The 10,281-nt window shown below is 50.0% G+C and overlaps 1 protein-coding gene across 1 annotated transcript in view; it reads right to left on the reverse strand.

The window, feature by feature from the left end:
* Positions 1-10,281, reverse strand: part of Tmco4 (transmembrane and coiled-coil domains 4) — an 87,123-nt gene that overhangs the window by 74,430 nt on the left and 2,412 nt on the right. Inside the window, exon 3 of the mRNA XM_005394664.2 lies at positions 835-993. The gene's annotated coding sequence lies outside the window, so the exon portion shown is untranslated. The remainder of the gene's footprint in view (positions 1-834; positions 994-10,281) is intronic.

The raw sequence follows: 10,281 nt of genomic DNA on the forward strand, positions 1-10,281 counted from the left end.
TGGATGGGTGGATGGATGGGTGGATGGATGGGTGGATGGGTGGGTGGATAGATGGGTGGGTGGGTGGGTGGCAGGATGGATGAGTGGATAGGTGGAGGCAGGGAGCAGCAGAGGAAGCAGCAGGGGCGGGGAGGGATAAGCAAGCAAATGGGTGGGCTAAATGCTGTGATGAGGGGCTACAAGAGGGAAGATGGAAACCCAAATTGGCCCCTTGGAGGAGATGGCCAGGGAATCAGACAGGCACAGGGTAGAAGGGCAGCACATGTTGAGATCCAGAGACGAAAGAGATACTGCTTTGAAGAACCAAAAAAATGCTAGGTGTAGCTGGGTGTGGACAATGAGTAGGTGTGGGGTGAGCAAGGAAGACATGGGTTTGGGGGAAGTCATCAAGGGTTACCCATGAAGGGCTGAGTAGTCTGGGGAAGGTGTTTCTTAACTGTAAGGGTGATGGCTGTGCAGAGAGTGGAGAAACTGCTTTGTAGAGTTTCTATAGCTTCCTGTGCGGCTGTATTATTTGAAAATAAAGTTTAAAAGACTAGGATATCTGCACAGAATTTCCAAGGCCTAAGCACATCATATACACATATTCATTCCCACTACAAATTAATCAGTTATTAATTTAGTAAGCAATGTACTGGAGCCCACTAGGTGCCAGGGACCATGCTACATGTTGGGGACACGGCAGTGACTAAGACAAGACAGGCAGACAGTGAGACCCCTCGTGGAGACTGCGTGTTAGAGAAACAGACGACAGATGCATAAGCTCTCAAATAAGGAACTTTTACAAATAATGATCGGAGGTCTGAAGAAAAAGAAACTTTAAAGGATACTTACCCAGATTTGGAGAAACAACCGTGGGGCTCCCCTTTCTCTAGGTCTGAAAACAGGTTATTCAGCTTCTGGGGGTTCTTTAAAGAATTATGCAAATCACCCTGGGGGAGCAAACCAGAAAAACCAGCCGTTGGGTCCATAGGGTGGCACCGTGCAGGATTCCTATAGGAGAGAGGGAGCCGGTTAGCCCAGGGGAGCCTGGCGGGCACTTTCACTCACTAGGCCTTTGTCCTTGCAGGTGACAGCAGTCCCCTTTTACCCAGTACTGCCTATGTACATGACAGAGCTCTGGGACTTGGCATGGATTGGCTTAATATCCTGGATGCAACTCTTTGTACCCTGAGCTGTGGTTACTGCATCTTACTGCTGGTTTAGCCTGGGCACCAGAAGTTAGGCACATATCTCCTCCACATCTTACCGTGGTGCCAAACCAGATGCCTGCCGGATGGGTACTCAGAAAGTGCTGGTTACAGGAAGGAATGAATTCACTCATTTTTAGGCTTAAACAAGAGCTAGCCTCCCCTGGTTCTCCCATGGCTACAGGCATAAGCTCTTACACTCCACAGGAGCCTCGTATGGGGAAAAGAAATGGATCAGGGCCTAGCATCTAGAATTGCAGAACACGGTCCAGGGCCCCAAACCAGGGTCCCCCAAGACTTCAAATAATTTGAGTTTCATCCTACTGCCATTTGTTTAATGCCAGGAAGCAGGAATATTATTGTTTGTCTCTTTAAGCCTCAGTAAACTTTCAATAAATCATCAGGATAATGTCCTGCCCCTGCACGTCACCTTCCTCTGGGATAAGAGAATGTACTCTGCCTACAAGTGAGGATATCTGAACCATGAGGCCAGACATATTACAAAGATGCAGAGGCATTTCTGTATTTCCCGCGTTTTCTGTCACGGATATGTGTTGCTTTTAGTCTCTCTCAAAATTTCTCTGCAGAGGTTTCTCTCCGTGGAGAAGGAACCAGGACATACGCATCAGGATGCGGACACTGGCCGACTCTAAGGGGGAAGGACCTTGGATTCTGGATGATGTTAATAGTTTTCTTTATCTGTTTGTGTTTCATGAATTCTCAATAATGAATAAGTATTGATTTTAAGATCAGAAAAAAGATGATTTCAAATTGCAATATGGTGTGTGAGAGCTGGTCCATACTTGCTTCAGAGAATCAGTCTTGCACATCTCTTCTTCCCAGCTCTCTGTTCAGCCATGCCAGTGATGTGAAATTGATAAGAGGAGGAACATGGGATATTTACACCACAGGAATTGGCAAATGCTACCAATCAGGGATTTTTTTTTTTTTTCCCTAGAGAGGTAGTCTGCCAGCATACCACTGAATGTACAATATACTGCAATTCGTTATTTTTTTAAAAAAAGTTTCGCAGAGCAAAAAGAGCAGAAGGAAATATATGGAAATGTTCACGATCACTGTCCCTTGGTGGTGGGGTTGAGGAAGTAGGGACAATTGGGTTTTGTTCTATTTTTCTGTATTTTTAGCCTTTTTTGGATATGAGCTTATTGATAGTTTTATAATGAAAACAATAATGTGATTTGGTAACAATTCCGAAGCTAGGCAACATGGCACGTGCTTGCAGTCCCAACACTCTGGGAGGCTGAAGCAGAAGGATCGTAAGTTCAAGACCACGCTTGGGCTTAGTAACTTAGCATCTTAGTGAGACCCTATCTCAAAAATAAAACAATAGAGGATATGGCTCAGTGGTGGAGCATTGCCTTGCATGCATGAAGCCCTGGGTTGGATCCCCTGTATCACAGCAAACAAGCAAAAAAATCAGAAACAAGCAAACCAAATACCCAAACCCAAACCAAACCAAAAAAGAAAAAAAAAAAAACGGTACTGGAGATGTAGCTCAGTTCAAAGGCCCTGGATTTAATCCCCTGTATCACAAAACACAACAAGAAGAATTCTGCCTCTTGCTCTGTACAAGGGGAGTGCTTTACCCTAGAAAGCCCTTGCCCAAATGGCCCGGCCCAGCCAGAGGGGCTGAGGTCATGGTTAAGTCCCATTCCCTTGATCTTGTTAATAAGAGGACAGGGGTTGGTGTGACAGAGGCAGCTCTCAGCCACCCATGATGGCGGGACTGAGTCAATCCTTCCAACTCCAAGGATTGTCTGCATGAGCTGAGGCGCCCTGCTGGCTAAGGCGGTGTGGTGGCAGCTGTGGGGTAGGGAATGTGCCACCTGAGCTGGGTACACCAGTCCCAAGGGGCCTCTACCCCTTGATGTGGTTCAGGGTCAGGATGCAGCCCGAAGTTAAACTGAGATTCTCAAGCGCATCTGAGAAGCCACACCAATTCTGAGAGAGGATGTTGGCTGCTTATAACAAGAAAAAGGCCCGGCGGGTCAGCTAGCAGCTCCTGTGTGCCCCAGGGTCATCCCATGTGCCCAGGTCTGGTCCAGCAGCTCCCAGGGGCAGAAGCTCACCGATGGCAGGACTCATGCTCAGATCCTGAGACCCTGCTGAGGGCTTGTCTCCACCAAGGCACTGCGAAGACACCAAGGAATTCCAAGAAAGACCCACATTTGACCCAGAAGCGGACCGGCTGCCAGGAAAACAGTATACACAGTGAGAGCAACCACACTTACACCTGGACCACACAGCCCACACTCGGGATGCACAGGATTATTATGGAACAGGACCTCACTCTGTTGCTCTATGATTATGACTTTTGTCTGATCAGCTACACTATCTGTCACTAAAGAAAATGCTGACCGAGTCACTTTTACTAGTCGTAGGGGTCCCTCAGTGAGTGTTCAGGAAAGATTTGTTGATTGACACTAAATGGAGTGGGGTTTCTTCTTCTTCTTTTTTTTTTTTTTTTTTTGGATTTCACTATGTAGTGCAGGCTGGCCTTGAACTCACTTTGTAGCCCACGCTGACCTTGAACTCATGGCAATCCTCCTGCCTCAGCCTCCCGAGTGCTGGGATTACAGGTGTATGTGCTGCCACACCTGGTGGTGGGATCTCTTCTTTAGTGGTACAAAATTCTAACATCAGCAAAGATGAGGAAATCAAACACCGTCAGTATCACCCTTGAACATTCTTTAAATTGTCCTAAAAACTGCACGAGTCAGGCCTTTAGAAGATCACATACAAGAAAGCACTTTTGTTTTTCCAGCTGTGGCCTTTCCTCTCCTTTGGAGCAGTCAGTGAAGGTCAAGGTCAAATCTGTGTTTGTGTGTGTGTGTGGGGGGGTTGTTCTCTTTCTCGCTTCTTTCTTGCCACAGCTGAATTTTTATACAATTCGGCAGTGCAATCAAATAATTAACAGAGAAATAGCTACAGCGCCTTGGGAATGCTGAAGCCTAATTGCTCTGAGCCAAGACGGGACAGCATTTAGCCAAAGAAGTGCTTTCCAACACACAGAGCTACAGCACCGTCCTAAGGCTGGAAACTAGAGACCGAAGTTGGAAGGTAAACACACACACACACACACACACACACAATCTTGAGATGCTTCTGGTTTATCATCTCCCCTGCCTGCCTCCCACTCCCCAAGCATTTAGGAGAGAACCCCATTCACTCTACACCTCTATCTGGAAGTCAAACTGGAAGCCAGAAGGAAATGAAGCATCTCAGGAGGTCGCCATGACAACAGTTGCAGCTCCCAAGCGCTCAGAGTGACAGTCACTTCTGACAATCACACCAGCAGGAAAAAGAGAGGTTGGCCTGGAAGGAAAGTTGCCATCCCACCTCACTTCAGCTGCAGAGTGTGCAGGAAGGCAGGACGGGCAGTGTGACAGTCTGCTGCCATCAGGGACACACCCAGGCCCTATGATGTGCGGCTGCATTTACCCTCCCTCCCTCCCTCCCCACTGGCACCTTGGCGCAAGCCACCGGCCTCCCACAAGGGTCACAGCAAAGGGCCTCCTCACCAGGCCCCTGCTTCCTTCTGCTCTCTCACCTTGCCATTCATCATGCTATGTCAAGACGTGCCACCTCAAACAGACTGTGTCTATTTCTGTTCAAAACCCTCCTAGGACTCGCCTGTCACCCCGCCAGGCCCCTTACGAAGGCGATGGGCCTCAGGGCCTCTCTACCTCTCTTTTCTTCTCTCCCCCCACTCATTCTGTTCCAGCCACGCTATCCTTGCTGTTCACTGACCTTAGTCATCACTGTGAGACCAGAGCCCTCTCATTGGCTGTTCCCCCTGCCAAGTGCGCCTGCACCCACCATGTGCCCAACGCCCCCACCTCCTTCCTGTCTTTGCTTAAATCACACACCTCGCTGAGCGTCCAGCCTCCTGTCCCCTCTCGTCCCTGCAGCTCTGCTTTGTCCGCAGCACCCATCATGGTCTGACACACTGAACCATTTCCTGCTTCATGCGTATTGTTTATTGTCTCTGCCGACCTGTCAGCGCAGGACGCACTTAGGAACATTTGCTGCGTGAATAGTAGTTTCCACTTGAGATAACTGGAAAAGAATCCAAGAGGCAAATCTGCCTGGGAAGGAAGGGGGAAGTGAAGAACTTGGTAATGTTTCATTCGACGCACTAGTTTTCCTCTTTTTTCTTCAGTACTGGAGATGGAACCCAGGGGTGCTCTATCACTAAGCTACATCCCTAACACTTTTTATTTTTCATTTTGAGACAAGGTCTCACTAAGTTGCTCGGGCTGGGCTCAGATTTACAGCCTCCCAAGTAACTGAGATTATAGGTGTGAGTCATAGCATTCAGTGACTCATTAGTTTTCAAACCGTTCTTTGGGACCTGAGGGTCTTCTCTGACCCTGGTGGGCAAGAGGAGCCCTCTAACTGCACCTTCAAATTATGCCAGTAAATGATCCAGCAATACCACTTCCGGAACTGAAAGCAGGGTGTCCCATAGATATCTGTACCCAGGTCCATGGCAGTATTAACCATAGCCAAGAGCTGGAGGCAACTCAGATGACTGTGAACAGAGGAATGGATAAACAGCAGGCAGAGTAGCACACAACAGCACACTGAGTGACCTTACAGGGGGAAGGATGGTCTGACAGGTGATGGGAATGAACCCTGAAGACACTGTGAAACAGGCCAATAGATAAATATGTCATTACTGCACCCATAGGAGGTACCTAGAATAGTCAAAATCTCACGGACAGAATGGTGAACAGCAGTTCCTGGGGCCTGGGAGGAGGGGTGGGAGGGGTGTTGTTATTCACTGGGTTTCAGATGTACAAGTTGAAATGTTCTATTGTACCACGGCGCGAATACACTAAGATTAGGGACCCCATACACATAAAATTATTATTATTATTTTTTGTCTTTTTGAGACAGGGTCTCGCTATGCAGTTCAGGCTGGCCTTGAGCTCACTTTGTAGCCCAGGCTGGCCTCGAACTCGCAACAATCATCCTGCCTCAGCCTCCCGAGTGATGGGATTACAGGTGTGCGCCACCACGCCCAGCTGTGCACATAAAATTAAGATGGTAAACTGTATGACATGTATTTTATAGCAGTTAAAAATTTTTGTTTTCAAAATCGCTAGCCATGCATGGTGGTGCTTGCGTTCATGCACCGTCTCCTTGCTCCCCAACAATCCCAGGCAGCTGCTGTTATCCCCACTTTACAGGAGGGGACAGGAAGCCCGCAAGAAGTTCGGGTCAAGGTCACTAGACAGACAACATAGTTCTTCACCTTGCACCAGGTCTTCGTCCGAGATAGCCACCTTAACTCTGAAGCTATTTCGCTTCTCTTTGGTCAAGTTTCTACCCGAGGTGGCCCAAAAGAGTTCAAACAGAATTCAAAAGCCACCAAATTGGACAAATCCTATCAGCTCCCCTCTGCCCACAGGCTCGCACCCCTCTTCTTAGCCAGCCGCAAGTACCGCCCCACAGGCCCAACCAACCTTTCCTACTTTACTTTCCTCCCCTCCCAGCCAGGCCTTGGCTGAAGCAAGCCCCACCACTTCCAGGACACACAGGGATCCCCACTGTGGGCCTTGGCTCATGCTATTCCCCTGGCCTGGATGCCCTTTCAAAAGCACTATTTGCTAACAAAGTCTACTGAGATCTCCTGGGACCTATGCTCATCATCCCCTTTCAGTCCCACCACAGCTTTAAGAGGAAGAGAGGATCATTGTCCCCATTTTATTGATGAGAAAACTGAGGCCCACAGAAGTAGAGGTCACCTAGCTGGCAAGTAGCAGTCCCACCAGGCCAGTGTGACTTCAAACGCAAAGTTCCTCTCTACTGGGGTTAGGAACTAGTACACACTTATTTGGGTTTGTCAAGCCAACATGTGACCAACCTGCAGCCACAGGTGCCCTCTGGGCCACCTCCCTTCCTGGCATAAGGGCTGGTGTCTCCCCGACAGAGGGTCAGGGTGTGGGTGGGCACAGTGCTTCTCCATCAGAGCTCTATTCACTCTGGTCTGAACAGCCACCTCACCCCTCTCTCCTCCCACCCCACCCTGTGAATTTATCAACTTTATCAACTGGTCCCAGCGCTGCCTGATAATGGTCTATTTTCTCTACTGCAGAAAGCTCCATGAGGACAGCAGCTGTCGTGTCCTGTTCCCCGAGACACCCAGGAGAGTACCCGGCAGAGAAAATGGGTGATGAATGAATGAAAGAATGAATGAATACCTACGTCCACAACTCAGAAAGGACTTCAGTATGTATCTCTGAAGGACAACACAGTTTTATATAAATGAGGCCCCAATTTACTCAAGAGGTATTTCCTGCAGGTAGATTTCATCACTAAGCATCTACAAAGCAAACTCAGACCTGGTCCTGGAAGTCATGGGCTGGTGTCCAGGGTACAGGCAGGCACTAATCCCAGTAAGGAGGTTAGGCAGTGGTAGAGCACTTGCTTAGCTAGCCTACAGATGCCTGGGATTAGATCTCCAGCACCAAAAGCACACAAACAAATCCCAGCCACGAGTGTATAATTCTACCCTGGGGTTAACTTCTAACCTATAGACCCATGGACTGTGGCCTGTGGTGTTAGGAATGCAAATCTGGGTTGGGCCAACATCTGAGGAATGAGGAGGTATCTAGCATGCACAAGGGAAAAAGGGGGGCATGCAGAGGCCCCAAGGAAATGGAGCAGGGTAGCCAGGCCCAGAGGACTACTGACAAAGTATCCTGAAATGGGCTGGAGGCCTAGGCCGGGTGTAGGGGCGGGGTCTTGTGGTCCACTTTCAAGATTTTTGTTCTTCACCCTAAGAAAATGGGGAGCCATACAGAGTTTTAGGCAGAGGGAGGTACAACTGGATAGGCCCACCTGCCAAGTAGGGGCAGCTAAATGTAAAGTGGGTCAGATTCTCCCTTCCAGCTCTTTGCTTCCCTGTAATGAATTCAAGGAAGCAAAGCCCCTCACCCTCACCTGCAGCCCAGTTTATATTTGTAGCAATATTTACAAAACAGGGCGTAGGAGAGGCCTCAAGAATAAACCAAATGACCTTGCTCAGGCCCCGATCTGTCAGTCCTGGTGGCTGTCCATGGAACCCATGTAGGGAGAGATGGTTTCAGGTTTACGAGAAATTCTCCAGGCCCCAGCCTTCATGGGGACCTGTGACACCCTAATCAGTCTACTGTGCCCACCCAACCATGCCTGGTGCCCTAGGCTTAGAGGGTCAAAAGGCTCCCAGAGTGCCAGACACTGCCAGGCACCCTTGGTGGCTTCAGTGCCTTTGATCCTCATGACAACCTTGCAGACAGGAGCTTTACAAATGAGACAGGAGGTTTACCACTGAGGAGACTGAGGCCATCCAGAGGTCAGAAGATCAGTCAGTTAGGAGGTCACCGAGCTAGGGAGTGAACCCAGTCACCCCATGCCGCATGAAGCTGAGTGGCTGCAACAGCTGAAATGCTGACCGTGAGGTGTGTGCTGTGTTTCTGAGGCCAGAAAGGAGCCTCAGCCTCCTTTCTTGAAACTCTGCCATACCCATCTCTGCCTCTAATGTTTCTTTACTGGGAGCAGAAACAGGTTATCAAGTCACTAGGGCCTCCAGAGAAATACACCCTTGCCTGGGCTGGAGGTATAGCTCAGTGGTAAGGTGCGGATTTAGCATGCATAAAGATTTCCAAAGCAGCGGTTGTAAAAGAAGATAAAAGAATTATACCCTAGCTGACTCCCGGTGTGGCAAGGCCTCTGACACTGGCCACGCTCTGCACTGACGGACTCATCAGCGCTATGAGGTATTACAAACCCTGTCGTACGATAAAGAAATGAGGCCCAGAGAAATAAAGGGAGATACCAAGGTCACACAGCCAAGAAGTAGCCATACTTTCCAGCCAGGTCTCCAGGCACTGATGTTAGTGTACGGCTCCCTCCGCACCCCTCTTTGCTCCCCAGTCTTTGGCAAAGTGGGAAAGCCCAGGTCGGCAGAAGCACCTTGAAGGAAGCCCACAAAAGCACATGCTCAGAGGGTTTGATGCTGTTCTAACATCTTCCCCGGAGGCGGGGTCTGATCTCCCGGCCTGTTGAGGTCGCCTGTGGCTGGGACCATTCCAAGGGTCTCCCAGCCTTGTCACACCCAGAGTGTTTCATCCAGTCCCTGGAGTCTACCCCTGAGGACAGGGCTCATTCTATTCATTGCTGTATCCTCAATGCCTAGGCAATACACACACAGGCACACAGTAGCCACTCAATTAATATCTGGTGAATGACAGAATGGATGCTCTTGAAACTTAAGGAAGGTCTTACAATTTCTGCAGTAACGAACGCTAAATTATGATAAAGAACCAGAGCATTCCTTCCCGCTTTGAGGTGGGCAGTAGCCTCGAGTCTAGATCAAGACCTGATGTTAGCTCCGCTCTGCTCACTTGCTTTGTGACAGCAGGAAAGGGCAGAGGAAAGGACACTGTAAAGGTCAACCCCGCGCCTCACTTTAGACCAGGCTCTGATGTGAAGTGACCTCTGTTCTTACCCTCTTCTCTAACCTAGGCGTGTGGCCTTGGGGAATTCACTTCATCACTTCCTGCCTCAGTTTACCCAGCTGTAAAATCCGTCCCAAAGTCAGCAGCACGGATCCTATAACTCACCCCTCACGCGAGAAGCCACTCCCCCTGTGACAGGGAGGGGGCTGGGATTTTCTCCCGCTCCCCAAATCCTCTAAGGCTGACTTTGCAGCCAGCTGTGCGCCAAGGGGATGCGGAGGCAGGGAGGGCGGAGGGGGCATGGTGGTCCCTGGAGTCTTCGCTCACCAGGGTGCCCAGGGAGGGGGGGATCAGGGGCTAGGGGAAGTCCGGTAACCCTGTGTGACCTTGGGGAAGGACCTTCTCCCCGCGGCCCAGGCCAGCACCCTAATTTATTAAAGAGCGGGGTAGGTCCGGGGGAGGAAGGCAGCAGATGCCCGAGTGCTCTGCCCAGCCTCAGTTTCCCCGTGCGCCGGCCCGCGTGGTTTCTTAGGGCACTTCCGGCTCTGAACGCAAAGCGGCCCCCAGCAGACAGCTCGGCGCCGGGCAGTGAGCGCCCCGGAGCGCGCGGCCGCGGCGCGTGG

This window comes from Chinchilla lanigera, unplaced genomic scaffold (assembly GCF_000276665.1).
Source record: "Chinchilla lanigera isolate Chin_1 unplaced genomic scaffold, ChiLan1.0 scaffold00051, whole genome shotgun sequence".
Classification (NCBI taxonomy): domain Eukaryota; kingdom Metazoa; phylum Chordata; class Mammalia; order Rodentia; family Chinchillidae; genus Chinchilla; species Chinchilla lanigera.